The sequence below is a fragment of the Schistocerca americana genome, chromosome 8 (genome assembly GCF_021461395.2).
Source record: "Schistocerca americana isolate TAMUIC-IGC-003095 chromosome 8, iqSchAmer2.1, whole genome shotgun sequence".
NCBI lineage: Eukaryota > Metazoa > Arthropoda > Insecta > Orthoptera > Acrididae > Schistocerca > Schistocerca americana.
The window spans coordinates 473,135,141-473,152,574 of NC_060126.1; the positions used below are offsets into that span (position 1 = coordinate 473,135,141).

Consider the following 17,434-nt stretch of genomic DNA (forward strand, 5'->3'; position numbering starts at 1 on the left):
GAATCCTTGCTGCGCCCCTGTTGCTCTTTCCAATTACTTATCAATATTTCGGCCTTGGTTATTTATCTGACAGTGTGTTAAAGTGTGTTCTTCATGTCAGTAGTAGGCTAGGGCCAGAGAAGCAATGCTTGTTGTGATCAACTGCCTTCGTTTCTATAGGTACAGATCCTGTTTTAAATTATAGATTAAAATTACTGTTAACCATTCCCGTGAATCCTTATAACGCCGGACCTGTTTTGTTCAGTAAACAGTGCTGTATCTTGTCAGAGTTTCCGTTTCCGTATAAATTTCATTGTTTACTGAATAATGCAACAGTGTTTTTTTCCACATGCCTGGTTTCTTATTATGTTACTTTGTTGAACCCACTATCCTGGTGTTCCGTTATTTTCTGCTATGCAACTAGTCCACCCATGTTAATATTCGGGAAGAAAATCCCTTTGCCTGCAAGTACGTGATGGATCCGACTTCCGGTAGTTATCAGTTTTAGCAGACAACCACAGTACCATCCGACGTAGTACATAGGCAACAATAGCGTCATTCATTCAAGCAATGCCGATTCAACAAACACATAAATAAAGTTGTTACTGCAAAGAAATTTACAAAAATTCTGCAAAAAATGTTCCAAAATGCTTTAACTTTTTTTCCCCAAAATGAATGAAAATTCTTTCAGGCCGCATTAGGTGTTGAGAGGTTCCTTAATTGGGCAACACATTCTGTTTCACGCCATTGTAGGTGGATGTGTAGGTGATTTTTCACTACATAGGGCTAGAGAAAATCTACGATGTCCCAACATCCAAGGGGTAAACCGATTAATTGGCTCAAAATGGCTCTGAGCACTATGGGACTCAACTGCAGTGGTCATAAGTCCCCTAGAACTTAGAACTACTTAAACCTAACTAACCTACGGACATCACACACATCCATGCCCGAGGCAGGATTCGAACCTGCGACCGTAGCGGTCGTGCGGTTCCAGACTGTAGCGCCTTTAACCGCTCGGCCACTCCGGCCGGCAAACCGATTAATTGCGTAACCTCTTAAATGTTTGATCGTCCAATGGCTAAACTCTTAACCATGCAGCGTAAGGTGAACGTCAGAGGCGTCAAAACTCATGCTCCAATAAGAAACTAAACCTTTGTTATAATAGACTCAGGGTCTGAAAAATTGACTTCTTATGTGTCCTATATGTCCTTATGTGTCCTTGACTCCTTATGTGTCCTAAAATTGTCCTAAAACGCAGTTCCCTTTAAAAGAGGAGTGCAATTAACATAAGTTTTTTGTCAGGAAGATAAAACCATAATTCATGTAGAACACCAATAAAACTGTGCTAAGACAGTGATGGTTCAAATGGCTCTGAGCACTATGGGACTTAACGTCTGAGGTCATAAGACCCCTGGAACTTAGAACTACTCAAACCTAACTAACCTAAGGACATCACACACATCCATGCCCGAGGCAGGATTCGAACCGGCGACCGTAGCGGTCGCGCGGTTCCAGACTGAAGCGCCTAGAACCGCTCGTCCATAACGGCCGGCCAAGGCAGTGATGAAAAACCTATGATAGTTTAAAATGGTCATCGAGGGATAGGTTCTTGCCCCTGCTATTCTGCATTTACCTCGTACTCCGCAAGCTACCTAATGGTGTGTGGCGGCCGCAAGCTACTTAATGGTGTGTGGCGGAGGGTTCTATTTGTACCACTAGCTGAACCCTCCAACCCTGTACCACTCGCTAATAGCGCATGGGAAGAATGATTGTCGATAAGCCTCTGTATTGGCTCTAATTTCTCGAATTTTCTCCTCGTGGTCATTACACAAGACCTATGTGGGGCGGGGGGGGGGGGGGGGGGGGGGAGAGGGGCGGAATTAGTACGTTGTCCGACTCTTCCTCGAAAGTGCTCTCTCGGAATTTCATCTCTCTGTGATGCACAACGCTTCTCTTGTAACGTCTGCGAAAGGAGTTTGTTGACCGTCTCAGGAACGCTCTCGCGCTGGCTAAACGGTCCCGTGACGGAACGCGCCGCTCTTCGTTGGATCTTCTCTATCTCTTCATCAGTCGTTAGTTGCGTCCATGATAGGGATCCCAGATAGATGAACAATACTCAAGAAACGGTCGAACAAGCGCCTTATAAGACACTTCCTTCATGGATGAACTACAATTCCTTAAAATTCTTCCTGTGAATCTGACTCTCGCACCTGCTTTTCCCACTATTTGGTTTATGTGGTCATTCTTCTTAAGATCGTTAAGGATAGTTATTCCTAGAGTCCATTTTGTATGAAAACCATTAGAGTGGGCTGTTGTGCCATTAGTACTAGAGGTACTAACACGAACTAGATGACCACCTTAAACTAGCAACGTTTCTTCATCACTGTCTTAAGCACAATTTTATTGGTATTATACATGAACTATGGGTTTATCAAATGTTCAAATGTGCGTGAATTCCTAAGGGACCAAACTGCTGTGGTAATCGGTCCCTAGGCTTACCCACTACTTAAACCAAAACTAACTTCCAGAATGAGATTTTCACTCTGCAGCGGAGTGTGCGCTGATATGAAACTACCTGGCAGATTAAAATTGTATGCCCGACCGAGACTCGAACTCAGGACCTTTGCCTTTCGCGGGCAAGTGCTCTACCAACTGAGCTACCGAAGCACGACTCACGGCCGGTACTCACAGCTTTACTTCTGCCAGTACCTCGTCTCCTACCTTCCAAACTTTACAGAAGCTCTCCTGCGAACCTTGCAGAACTAGCACTCCTGAAAGAAAGGATACTGCGGAGACATGGGTTAGCCACAGCCTGGGGGATGTTTCCAGAATGAGATTTTCACTCTGCAGCGGAGTGTGCGCTGATATGAAACTTCCTGGCAGATTAAAACTATGTGCCGGACCGAGACTCGAACTCGGGACCTTTGCCTTTCGGGGGTAAGTGCTCTACCAACTGAGCTACCCAAGCACGACTCACGACCCGTCCTCACAGCTTTACTTCTGCCAGTACCTCGTCTCCTACCTTCCAAACTTTACAGAAGCTCTCCTGCGAACCATGCAGAACTATCACTCCTGAAAGAAAGGGTAATGCGAAGACATGGGTTAGCCACAGCCTGGGGGATGTTTCCAGAATGAGATTTTCACTCTGCAGCGGAGTGTGCGCTGATATGAAACTTCCTGGCGGATTAAAATTATGTGCCGGACCGAGACTCGAACTCGGGACCTTTGCCTTTCGCGGACAAGTGCTCTACCAACTCTAGAAACATCCCCCAGGCTGTGGCTAAGCCATGTCTCCGCAGTATCCTTTCTTTCAGGAGTGCTAGTTCTGCAAGGTTCGCAGGAGAGCTTCTGTAAAGTTTGGAAGGTAGGAGACGAGGTACTGGCAGAAGTAAAGCTGTGAGTACCGGCCGTGAGTCGTGCTTCGGTAGCTCAGTTGGTAGAGCACTTGCCCGCGAAAAGCAAAGGCCCGAGTTCGAGTCTCGGTCGGGCACACAGTTTTAATCTGCCAGGAAGTTTCAAAACTAACTTATGCTAAGAACAACACCCACACCCACGCCCGAGGGAGGACTCGAACCTTCGGCGGGAGAAGCCGCGCAATCCGTGACAAGGCGCCTGAAACCGCGTGCCACTCCGCGCAGCTATGGGTTTGTCTTCTTGGCAGAGATCTTGCGTGTGCTCACTACAGTCCTCTCTTAATGGGAACTGAATTTTAGGACTACGTTTAATAAGGAGTCAAAATTTTAGACCTTGAGTTAACACTGCATTGGTTTTTTTTTGTTACAGCATGAGTTTTGACACGTGCAAAGTTCACCTTACGGTGTATAATTACGAGTGTAGCCATTAGACATCAACATTTCGACAAGGTACACAACTAATCGGTTTACGACTTTAATGTTGGGACAGCGTACATTTTGCATATGTCTGAAAGAAAAGACACACACACACACACACACACACACACACACACACCGGATTCGATCCAGGGCCAGTGCGCCTACTCCAATCCTGGAACGAATCCGCCGGGCGGATTAAGAACGAGGGCCGGTGTGCCGGCCAGCCAAGATGTGGTTTTCAGGCGGTTTTCCACATCCCATTAGGTGAATACCAGGTTGGTCCCCAGGTCCCGCCTCAGTCACACGCCTCGCAGACATTTGAAAACGTTCGCGCTATTTCATGGCTTACACTTGATGCAGACAGCTGGGGTACACTAATTACATCCTGGGAGGTATAGGGTGGCACAGGAACGGTGTCCGGCCACTCTCTGACACTAACATCGCTAAATCCATACTAACAAGGCCAGCCGCGCATTGAAGTGGGACAAAGGCCCACGAAAATGGTTATACATATATATTAAGGCGAAGATGCCTGTGATCCCTACAGTGCAGATGGACACCAAGCTCAGTCTCTTATGGGAATCAGCGAGATGTCGCAAGTAACGTAAAATAGGGGCACTGCATCAGTAATGTGTGGTACAAGTTGAGAACTTGGGTCTGACGGGAGATGTGCTGTGGCAGTCTGTGCAGTCGCGGTGGCCCTGTGTCCAGATGGCGTAGTGGTCTGCATAGATGCCTAGTAAGTAGGAGACTCTTATTTGAATCCCTGTCTGGCACAAATGTTCAGCTTGCCCCATTGATATTAATTAATGACCACTGGCAGCTAATGTTTTTAATTCCTTCGTATCAGATGCCACATATATGTATCGTACACTTTCTCTAGCCTTATGAGCGAAAAATTATCCCCTGAAGATGCACATATAACAATTTGAAACTGACTGTTGCCTAACAGAGGAACCCCTAAACAGCTAATGCGGCCTGGAACAATTTTCATTCATTAAAAAGAATTGAAGAATTTTTAAGACCTTTTGGAGAATTTTTGAAATTATCTTTATAGTAACAACGTATAATCTAAGCTGTGGCTGCCTGACTACAAAATAATGTGTAAAGACTGGTAATAAGACGCACTGATTTTTGAAATACCTCTAACTGAACTTGTCCAGAACGCGTGCATTCCCTATTGGCAGATCTTTACCGAGGTAAAACATAGCCCTCATCGTTTGGGAGCTCCCGCTCCGCTCTAAGTATAGATTCTGATATGATAAATGACACGGTCAGGAGAGGTAAGGCTGTTAGTGTCGGATGATGAGCAATGAAAATGCGTGCAGGGCGCAGAAGGGGGAGTAATGTACGGCGGCAGTGATGGACTGCGTGCACGCGTCTGCTGCGGTTGCCCCCGGCGACAGGATGACAGATTGTCGGCGTCTCTGGACCCCTTTCCTTCTCCCTTCACTCCAGCCTACAGAAATTTGTATGCGAGGTAGCACGGGAGAGGAACCCACTCACGTAATGGCTGCACTGTTTGCTGAGACCGAAGAAAAATGTGTGGCAAAGTGAAGGGCGTTTCATTTTCCCCATCAATGGAATGAGTATTATCACGATTAATTGACACTGCCGTTCTGAATAAAATCATCCACAAAATATCTATTACTGTACGATGCATTATGCATCTCAAGCCCTATCGGTTCATCTTCAGCTACACTTTACAATCTTTACAACGGCATTTCGTCATTTTTGTACCCCCATTTGACTGTATGGCTTTTGTTCAAGTACAACCCAGGTTTCGGCCTTTTATGCCATTTTCAAATGATTGAGTTTATGTCATTAACAAATATTGCAGGATATCAAGCTCAAAATTGGCCTTAAATTAAGAAAAATATTGCCTCCCACGAAATGCCAGATGCAAAATCATTATTGTGCAAAAAGATCAGTAAATAATAGTGGGAGAACGTCATATTTAGTAAAAACAATCAAAGTAAACCTATAAAAGGCCGAAACCTGGCTCATAATTAAATAAACAAATACAACCAAATGGTGGTGTGTTCATTTAAAAATTATTGTATGACTGTTGCTCAGCAACATGAAAAACTGCTATAAATATATTTTTAATTTCCTACATTATTCTTCTACCTGCGACATAACTCATTGTTCACTAACTGTGAATATTTTCAGCGATATGTTTGCGAATTTTCACTCACACAACACTTACAACATGTAAATATTTTTTCGTTAGTGGATGACATGAAATGGAAACAGTAGTTAGGCAGTAGACTACCCCCTCGTTACCCAATCTGTACACTGAGGGAACAGTAAACGAAACCAGGGGAAAACTTAGAAAAGTAAATGAATATGAGAACTTCCTTGGGTTTGATACAGCGTCATATTGTAAATAATTAACCCTGATAAAACTAACGTTTCAGCCACTATTACAGTGGCCTTCTTCTTGGTCTAGTGGTGTATTTCGTTGTCCAGTGTCCATTATATTTTATAACTGGTTTATTAAGCATGACATTACGTCATTATTTTAAAACCGTTGACACAGTTTGATCTTTAAGATTATGAAACGAGACACACGCTGTAAGAGGCAACAGACAACGGCAGATCCCCGTCGTTCCATTCACTACAGGATAATAATTATGGTGAAAAACTGAAGGAATATTTCACCAATAATGTTCTGAAGAGGAAACAAAAATATTGGAATAAAATGTATTCCATTTGCAGAGGTTTTTCTGTATTTTCTGAAAAATGTGACATCTGCCCTAATACAACGTAATCTTATAGAAAAATGAGCCTGTACGCACCACTGTTCCTGAAAACAAATGTTGACCATATAGAGAAGGTTAAAAAATTTAGATATCTTGGAGGCAAGAAAATGAGGCTATAGAAAAAAGGGTACATAAAACGGTGTAACTAAAGACATTCCCAATGCAAAATTCCCGCCTAAAAATGCAAAAATAAAGCATTACAATCACACTAATCAACCAAGAATGTTTATATGCAAGCCAATGTCTAGAATTACTTTATAATCCAGATTAATTTGAAGTACTAGAAAGGCATAGGAAAATATCAGGCCCGCGAAAAACTGTGGAAGGTTGGAAACTGCGAAGCTATGATGAAATTTATCGAAACATAAAAAACATATCTGCAGTAATGTGAAAAATAGTACTGATATTTTTTGAACGTTTATATCGAATGCTAGAGAGTTGGTTAATCAAAAAGATCTTCAGATATTTGTGGGATAAAAAGTCGTGTTGTATCCATGAAGTGATAAAGGTTATAGAAAAAGATAACATAAAAGTTGAAGAAACAGCTGACAGAGTAGTGTTTAGGGAAAACGTATTGAATACGAATGGAGGGATTCCAAAGTATGAAACTAAAAACGAATTGATCTAGTCAAAAGGCGAGAAGAAAAAATTCGTAGTGAACAGATGAAAGAGCTCTGGAAGAAACGGACAGAACAACGATTACTGAACTGAAACTGGCACGTGGTCCTTAGTTGGTCGATCCACGGAAAAAAAAAGATTCACATTTCTTCCTCCACAAGAGACCAACAATATCAACAATTTGTAAAATGTGACGATATTTCACGCTCTGAATGACAGTGATGACATAATATAATGGGCCCTGGACATCAAAACACCGGTACACTTACGAGGAAACCACTGTACCTGTGACCGAAACGTTTACGCGGTACTATACCATGAAAATTCTCATGTCAGCTGACTAGCCACAGACGCTTACGCAATTATATTAGAACGGTAAGTTGGGGTGGAAGAATACAAACTTTGTGGTTTAACGATGACGTAATTCTGCCATAGCAGATAAAGAACTCTGAAGATCAATTGAACGCAATGGATGGCGTCTTGGAAATTGGTTATACAACGAACAACAACAAAAGCGAAACAAGGATAATAAATTTTGTCGAATAAAATCAAGCGATACTGAGGGAGATTAGGAAACGAGACACTAAAAGTAGTGAACGAGTTTTGGTATACTGGCAGCAAAATTACGAACTATAGTCGAAGTAGAGACAATAAAAAATGCAGATTGGCAACACCAAAAATGCGTTCATGAAAATGGTTCAAATGGCTCTGAGCACTATGGGACTTAACTTCTGAGGTCATCAGTCTCCTAGAACTTAGAACTACTTAAACCTAACTAACCTAAGGACATCACACACATCCATGCCCGAGGCAGGATTCGAACATGCGACTGTAGCGGTCGCGCAGTTCTAGACTGTAGTGCCTAGAACCGCTCGTCCACCCCGGCCGGCCGTTCTTGAAAAAGAAATTTCCGAACATCAAGTAAAGATTTAAAGTTGAATGTTTATAAGTCTTACCTCAAGGCATTTAGAGTGTGGCCTTGTATGGAAGTGAAAGGTGGATCGCAAACAGTTCAGAAACAGAGAGCGAAAGCTTTTGAGATGTGGTGTTCCTGCGGAATGCTCAAAATGATCGGAAAACTACAACAGTAGAATATGGACTGATAGGGTTCAGTCGCACAGGCAAAAACGAAAGTTACTTGAATTTCGTGTTTGCTCGCCTTTTTACAGTAAGGTACTGAAATGAATAGGAGAGAAAAGAAATCTATGACACAACTTGACTGAAAGAAGGGCTAGGTTCACTGGACATACTCAAGCGTTTACGAGTAGTTAATTTGGTAATGGAAGAAAGTAATTATAGAGGAAAGTAATTATAGAGGAACAGTAACTAAGTTCAAATGGATGTAGGGTATAGCACCCTTTCTTTTGCTTAGGTGTTAAATGCGGAGGGATTTAAAAATTGACGGTACAGCCTCCAATGACTCCAGAGTAAAAACCGTCAGTACGTGCCTTAATTCTTGCCGTTACCTGTCACAGAAGAAATAAAGTAAATGTAAAAACGCAGAGTTTTAAACATGGCTGCTTGGTTCAGTGATAGTTTATAAATTAAATTTGAACTAAATAAGCCCTCGGCACAATTTTTAGTTTTTTTGACCCGGTTTCAACACGTCTAAGAATGTCTTCATCATAATTTAATATTTAAAGTGGCCTATAACATAATTACAAATTTATGGGAAAAGAAAAATTTTTTGTATCAAAGTGTTAAGTACTAACTAACACTACAAGAAAGAGTACTTACATGTCACGTATAAAATAAATAACAAGCCAGAAGGGCCTTTAGTCACAATTTTTTTTTTAAGGAATACATGAAATGCTAGCCACTGTGGGCTGCTCAACCTATAAAGCCACAGGTAGTAACTTCAACTTTAAATGTAAAAATTTCGACAGTAGTAGTGACAAGGCGAATGAGATGATAAAGAGTCTCGCAGAGCAAGTTGTGTAGATTTTGCAGTGCTGTTCTTGTAGCGTGAATATTTCCGTTCTAGTGAAGAATCAAAGTTCTATTTTTTATGTCAACACAGAGTTTCTTCATTATAGATTTTGGTGCATTCATCCTGCATCGACAATAAGAAAATTTTAAATCGGTAATTTTGATGCATTCATCCTCTGGGCTATAGTTCTACACAGCGTTTGTTGTTTTGCCAGATTTCAAGAAACGGTAAGAAAAAAGGACGGAAGATGAAGGGTTAACGTCCTGTCGACATCTTGCTCATTAGAGACGAGCACAAGCTGGGAATGCTTCAGGACTGGGTAAGGAAATCGGCCGTGCCATTTCGAAGCAACCATCTCAGAATTTGCTTAGTATGATTTAGAAAAATCACGTAAAACCTAAATCAGGATGGTCGTACGCGGGTTTGAGCAGTTGTCCAGTGTGCTAACCACTATGCCAACCTGATTCGTTCAAGAAACGGTACTTGCAGTTCGTTACTACAGTCTCATTACTTTTTCCGATACAATCACGGCTTCGACATGGATTTTAAAGCCTAATAAGCATGCTACCATTCTGCAGAGCGGCAATAATGATACTGCATTGTTCCGCTTTCGTCTCGGCCTTTTACTCAAGACGGAGATGACTTTTTTCTCTTTTTTTTTCTTCGAAGTAGCTCGTAAAGTCACACTTGCTGGCAACGTGCCTTTTTTTATTCCATGAACTCCTGGAAAACCCGCTCCTTGACATTTCTATAGCCCTGGCTCCAGTAAATACTCCGATCAGTCTTCTGGCTGACTGGTTTGGTGTAGCAGGCCACAACTTCCTGTGTCAGTCTCGGAGTATCCCATGTACCAAATGCTCTCAAATGACTGTTGCCTTACAATTTTTGTTCCGCGCGGCTTCGTCAAGTACCATAGAAAATATCCCTGATTTATGCACGATGGTCAGCCTGAAAGTAATTTTTTTTATCAACCAACAACAATGATGGAAATGCGAAACTTTAAGTATGTATTATTTGACATTTCCAGAATGCGAACAAATTTTCCGTTTCCTCTGATAGATAGCGAAACTTGTGCAATGTTTCAAAATGGCGTCTCTAAGTGATGTACGTTACAAGCAACTTGTTAGGAGTATTCACAAAAGTTTGAATGCAGTTTATGGAGCACCTGCAGTCGACAGAAGTACGCTTAGTCGTTGGGCAAAGAGGATGAAGCCATTACGAGAAGGCGGTTCGGCAGAGCTCCAAGATCTGCAGCGTTTGGAGAGGCCATCCACGCCTGTCAGATCTGAATCCGCAGCGGTTAGCACACTGGACTCGCATTCGGAAGGACGACGGTTCAATCCTGCGTCCAGCCATCCAGATTTAGGTTTCCGTGATTTCCTTAAACAGCTCCAGGCGAATGTCGGACGCTTCCTTTGAAAGGGTACTGCCGACTTCCTTCCCCATCTTTGATACAATGCGAGCTTGTGCTCCGTCTCTGACGACCTCAATGTCGACGGGACGTTAAATTTAATCTTCCTTCCTTCCTCTTCCGCCTGACTCGTCGGTGTGATGCAAAGAGGCAACACTATTAATTCTGAAGCAAACGTGAACACATTAACCACACTCAAGAAGCACTTCCAGTGACTTCGGCGCCATAACAACCCATCTTATTGATTGATTCAACACGATAACGCTGGTCCTCACACAAGTTTGAGGACTTCAGGACACATCACTGAAAATGTTCGACAGTTTTACCGCATCCACGTTGCAGCCCTGACCTTGCTTCCTCAGACTGAAGGATGTTGCTCGTGGAAGACATTTTGAGGATGACCAAGAGGTTATCCACACAGTGAAGAAATGGCTTCGTGACCATAACAAGGAGCAGTACCGACAGGGCACACACTCCCTGGTGTCCCGCTGGAGGAAGGCCACAAAACGGGGAAGGACATTACGTAGAAAATGTGGAGTGTAGAAGAAACATTGTTCTTTCTTTTGTGTTCGTTTCACTGTGTTCAACAAATGATCGTTGAAGAAAAAAATGTCTTGCATTACTTTCTGGGATATACTCGTAACTTAACAAGTCTGATCACCTCGGTCCCAATTCGGCCGAGAGCTCCTCGGCCGTTGTTCAGAAATCGGACACCGAATTGCATTCGACGAGATATCTGTTGTAAACGAACTAATGTTTTATGAGACAGCGACATGAAAGAAGCGATATCGATAAAAACTTGTGACAACACCCTCAATAAAGACGGCGGCCCGTAGCTAAGCACAGATGGAACCTGTCCACCGGAAGTTTGAAGCAGTCGCAGCGAGTGCGCAACGAAAACATTGCCACAGCTTGAGTGAGTACGGGGCCAATGAGGTATACGGGTCTTGAAACGAACTTGTGACGTCACACTTGTAGGAACGTCTGCCACACTTACGGAACGCTCGGGTGCGTGCATGGGTCCACGCATTTAATTGAAAAGGTACCTTTTGAATACATTATGGCAGCGGTAGCGATCAATGTCTTATAAATATTTACTATTAATTTGGTAGTGATTCTCCAACGGAAAGAGGTTCCTACTCAATGGTCTGAAGATGACCACAGTAGTGGTCGAAACCGGTCACCTTGATAAATAAATCATGTTCAAGACTGTTTTTAATAGTAAATATTTGAAAAGGTACCGACTGAAGGTCGTAATGTTTTCGTGCGTTATCGAGAACTTGCATACAATTAAACTCGCAGTCAAGAATTATTATGATGTTGTTGTGGTCTTCAGTCCTGAGACTGGTTTGATGCAGCTCTCCATGCTACTCTACCCTGTGCAGGCTTCTTCATCTCCCAGTACTTACAGCAACTTACATCCTTCTGAATCTGCTTAGTGTATTCATCTCTTGGTCTCCCTTTACGATTTTCATCCTGCACGCTTCCCTACAATGGTAAATTTGTGATCCCCTGATGCCTCATAACATGTCCTATCAACAGGTCCCTTCTTCTTGTCAAGTTGTGCCACAAACTCCTCTTTCCCCAAATTCTATTCAATACCTCCTCATTAGTTATGTGATCTACCCATCTAATCTTCAGCATTCTTCTGTAGCACCACATTTCAAAAGCTTCTATTCTCTTCTTGTCCAAACTATTTATCGTCCATGTTTCACTTCCATACATCGCTACACTCCATACAAATACTTTCAGAAACGGCTTCCTGACACTTAAATTTATACTCGATGTTAACAAATGTCTCTCCTTCAGAAACGCATTCCTTGCCATTGCTAGTCTACATTTTATATCCTCTCTACTTAGACCATCATCAGTTATTTTGCTCCCCAAATAGCAAAACTCCTTTACTACTTTAAGTGTCTCATTTCCTACAACCCTGTGTCACTCCCTTCCCAACCACTGCTACCCTTTCATGTCCCTCGACTCTTATAACTGCTATCACGTTTCTGTACAAATTGTAAATAGCCTTTCGGTCCCTGTATTTTACCCCTGTCACCTTCAGAATTTGAAAGAGAGTATTCCAGTCAACATTGTCAAAAGCTTTCTCCAAGTCTACAAATGCTAGAAACGTAGGTTTGCCTTTCCTTAATCTAGCTTCTAAGGTAAGTCATAGGATCAGTATTGCCTCACGTGTTCCAGTATTTCTACGGAATCCAAACTGATCTTCCCCGAGGTCGGCTTCTACCAGTTTTTCCATTCGTCTGTAAAGAATTCTCGTTAGTATTTTGCACCCGTGACTTATTAAACTGATAGTTCGGTAATTTTCACATCTGTCAACACCTGCTTTCTTTGGGATTGGAAATATTATATTCTTCTTGAAGTCAGTGGGTATTTCGCCTGTCTCATACATCTTGGTCACCAGACGGTAGAGTTTTGTCAGAACTGGCTCTCCCAAGGCTGTCAGTAATTCTAATGGAATGTTGTCTACTCCCGGGGCCTTGTTCCGACTCAAGTCTTTCAGTGCTCTGTCAAACTCTTCACGCAGTATCATATCTCCCATTTCGTCTTCATCTACATCCTCTTCCATTTCCTTAGTATTGTCCTCAAGTAGATCGCCCTTGTATAGACCCTCTATATACTTCTTCCAGCTTTCTGCTTTCCCTTCTTTGTTTGGAGCTGGATTTCCATCTGAACTCTTGATATTCATACAAGTGGTTCTCTTTTCTCCAAAGGTCTCATTAATTTTCCTGTAGGCAGTATCTATTTTACCCCTAGTGAGATAAGCCTCTACATCCTTACATTTATCCTCTAGCCATCCCTGCTTAGCCATTTTGCACTTCCTGTCGATCTCATTTTTGAGACGTTTGTATTCCTTTTTGCCTGCTTCATTTACTGCATTTTTATATTTTCTCCTTTCATCGATTAAATTCAATATATCTTCTGTCACACAAGGATTTCTATTAGCCCTCGTCTTTTTACCTACTTCATCCTCTGCTGCCTTCACTATTTCATCCGTCAAAGCTACCCATTCTTCTTCTACTGTATTTCTTTTCCCCATTCCTGTCAATTGTTCCCTTATGCTCTCCTTGAAACTCTGTACAACCTCTGGTTCTTTCAGTTTATCCAGGTCCCATCTCCTTAAATTCCCACCTTTTTGCAGTTTCTTCAGTTTTAATCTACAGTTCATAACCAATAATTTGTAGTCAGAGTCCACATCTGCCCCTGGAAATGTCTTACAATTTAAAACCTGGTTCGTAAATCTCTGTCTTAGCATTATATAATCTATCTGAAACCTGTCTGTATCTCCAGGCTTCTTCCACGTATACAACCTTCTTTTATGATTCTTGAACCAAGTGTTAGCTATGATTAAGTTGTGCTCTATGCAAAATTCTACCAGGCGGCTTCCTCTTTCATTTCTTACCCCCAATCCATATTCACCCACTACGTTTCCTTTTCTCCCTTTTCCTACTACCGAATTCCAGTCACCCATGACTATTAAATTTTCGTCTCCCTTCACTATCTGAATAATTTCTCTTACTTCATCAAACATTTCTTCAATTTCTTCGTCATCTGGAGAGCTGGTTGGCATACAAACTACTGTAGTAGGCGTGGGCTTCGTGTCTATCTTGGCCACAATAATGCGTTCACTATGCTGTTTGTAGCAGCTTACCCGCACCCCTATTTTTCAATTTATTATTAAACCTACTCCTGCACTATCCCTATTTGATTTTGTATTTATAACCCTGTATTCGCGCGCTGATGACCTCGATGTTGTGCGCCCATACCCCCCCCCCCCCCCCCTGTATTCGCCTGACCAAAAGTCTTGTTCCTCCTGCTACCGAACTTCACTAATTCCCACTAAATCTAACTTTAACCTATCCATTTCCCTTTTTAAATTTTCTAACCTACCCGCCCGATTCAGGGATCTGACATTCCACGCTCCGATCCGTAGAACGCCAGTTTTCTTTCTCCTGATAACGACGTCCTCTTGAGTAGTCCCCGCCTGGAGATCGGAATGGTGGACTATTTTACCTCCGGAATATTTTATCCAACAGGACGCCATCATCATTTAACCATGCCCTCCGGAAAAATTACGGCTGTAGTTTCCCCTTGCTTTCAGCCGTTCGCAGTACCAGCACAGCAAGGCCGTTTTGGTTATTGTTACAAGGCCAGATCAGTCAATCATCCAGACTGTTGCCCCTGCAACTAATGAAAAGGCTGCTGCCCCTCTTCAGGAACCACATGTTTGTCTGGCCTCTCAACAGATACCCCTCCGTTGTGGTTGTACCTACGGTACGGCTATCTGTATCGTTGAGGCACACAAGCCTCCCCACCAACGGCAAGGTCCATGGTTCATTGGGGCGGGGGGGAGGCTCTAAATCCTATGCGCGCTCTATTCTGACGTCACACTCGCGTCCAGAGACAGCGCTTCTATACAGGGTGTTACAAAAAGGTACGGCCAAACTTTCAGGAAACATTCCTCACACACAAATAAAGTAAAAATGTTATGTGGACATGTGTCCGGAAACGCTTAATCTCCATGTTAGAGCTCATTTTAGTTTCGTCAGTATGTACTGTACGTCCTCGATTCACCGCCAGTTGGGTGGGCTGACGAGAATCCGCACGCAATTGTGCAATCACGTCATCAACACAGATTTTCTGGGAACGTTTGGGCAGGCATTGTTGGTGATGTCTTGACTGGGCCCCAAGTTCTTCCACCTACGCTCAATGGAGCACGTTATCATGATTTCATACGGGATACTCTACCTGTGCTGCTAGAACATGTGCCTTTACAAGTACGACACAACATGTGGTTCATGCACGATGACGCTCCTGCACATTTCAGTCGAAGTGTTCGTACGCTTCTCAACAAAAGATTCGGTGACCGATGGATTGGTAGAGGCGGACCAATTCCATGGCCTCCACGCTCTCCTGACCTCAACCCTCTTTCATTTAAGGGGGCATTTGAAAGCTCTTGTCTACGCAACCCCGGTACCAAATGTAGAGACTCTTCGTGCTCGTATTGTGGACGGCTGTGATACAATACGCCATTCTCCAAGGCTGCATCAGCGCATCAGGGATTCCATGAGACGGAGGGTGGATGCATGTATCCTCGCTAACGGAGGACATTTTGAACATTACCTGTAACAAAGTGTTTGAAGTCACGCTGGTACGTTCTGTTGCTGTGTGTTTCCATTCCATGATTAATGTGATTTGAAGAGAATTAATAAAATGAGCTGTAACATGGAAAGTAAGCGTTTCCGGACACATGTCCACATAACATCATTTCTTTATTTGTGTGTGAGGAATGTTTCCTGAAAGTTTGGCCGTACCTTATTGTAACACCCTGTATAAGTTTTCGCTCTCTGCCAGCGATATTGCTTTGCTTAACTTTCCCTAACGGCATTAACCCACAAAAATCACATGTTATAATACATATTGTATTTCTAATTAGAACATAGTCCGCAGCTCATGGTCTTGCGGTATCGTTCTCGCTTCCCGTGCACGGGGTCCCGGGTTCGATTCTCGGTAGGGTCGGGGATTTTCCCTGCCTCGAGGTGAGTGGGTGTTGTGTCGTCTTCATCATCCCCATTACGGTCGGAGGAAGGCAAAGGCAAACCACCTCCGCTAGGACCTTGCCTAGTCAGCGGTGCGGGTCTCCCGCATCGTCCCCTATACTTCTCGGAGTATGGGACTTCATCATCTTCAATTAAAACATAGTATCTAAAGGTTTACAGAATAAAACGAGTGCAGCATATCTGCAAGAAATGTAACTGGAAAAAATTGAAATAGCTCATCTGCATTATAGTGTCACACTTTGGTCGGCATGGGAACATGTTGGGATCGCCTGCTGCGGAGACGCACGTTGGACAATGTGCGCTAAACGAAATGCTCCGCAACACTAGCGCTTGCGCCAGCATTTTACTCTAATATCAGATCTACACAGCTCATCGTCTATCCCGCGTTACATAGCGGACAAGGCTCCGACCTCCACGTTCCATGACGAGACGTGGACATCCAACATCTTGTCGCCTACTCTCTGTCTCGCCGTCCTTCAACAGATGCTCAAGGCAGCAGCAGGTGAAACGCCGCCTAGCTTTGCAGTTTCCCGAGCCGCTTGTTCCCACTCGCCGGGTCGTAACAGTCTGCCCTTTGCCAGTTTATTTCCGCATTTGCGGCACGTAGCGTCAGTACGTCTCTGCTCTGCTTATATACTTTCCTTACCAAGTCACGTAATCACAGCGTCACTAGGTCGTACTGAATCTCGCGGTGGTCATGACGTGACATCGAGAAAACTAGGTTAGCTGAGCAGGGTACCTTCAAGGTGGTGTTTACGCTCGAGATGCAGGGAGGGGAGGGGGGAGGAGGAGGAGGTGGGGGATGCGGGTGTAACATCGTACATTCCATTACTCTTACTACTGGAGTGCTTTCACATGGAACACGCTTGTATGTGACACCGAATAAAAAACAAAAAAAACAAAAAAAGAAAAGGAGGACTAGGTGCGAGTATGTCTCGCGCCCTGAGGATTCCGTACAAACCTGGGTATACAGACAGTTCATCAGTTCCGGAGCTTGAGAATATCGACCGTTTTTGCGTGCTTTCAACACTGATGGCTCAAATGGCTCTGAGTACTATGGGCCTTAACATCTGAGGTCCCCTAGAACTTAGAACTACTTAAACCTAACTAACCTAAGGACATCACTCACATCCATGCCCGATGCAGGATTCGAACCTGCGACCGTAGCGGTCTTGCGGTTCCAGACTGAAGCTCCTAGAACCACTCGGCCACACCGGCCGGCTCGACACTGATATTGGCAAAACATCGGTCCCAGGAATTACAAGATTTTCGAGCATGTTTTAATATCAATAACATCAATCAGTTGTAAAGTCGTGCAGGAG

At 43.4% G+C, this 17,434-nt stretch overlaps 1 protein-coding gene across 1 annotated transcript in view; it reads left to right on the forward strand.

The window, feature by feature from the left end:
- Window positions 1–17,434, forward strand: part of LOC124544740 (endoglucanase E-4-like) — a 383,436-nt gene that overhangs the window by 137,975 nt on the left and 228,027 nt on the right. The window lies entirely within an intron of this gene.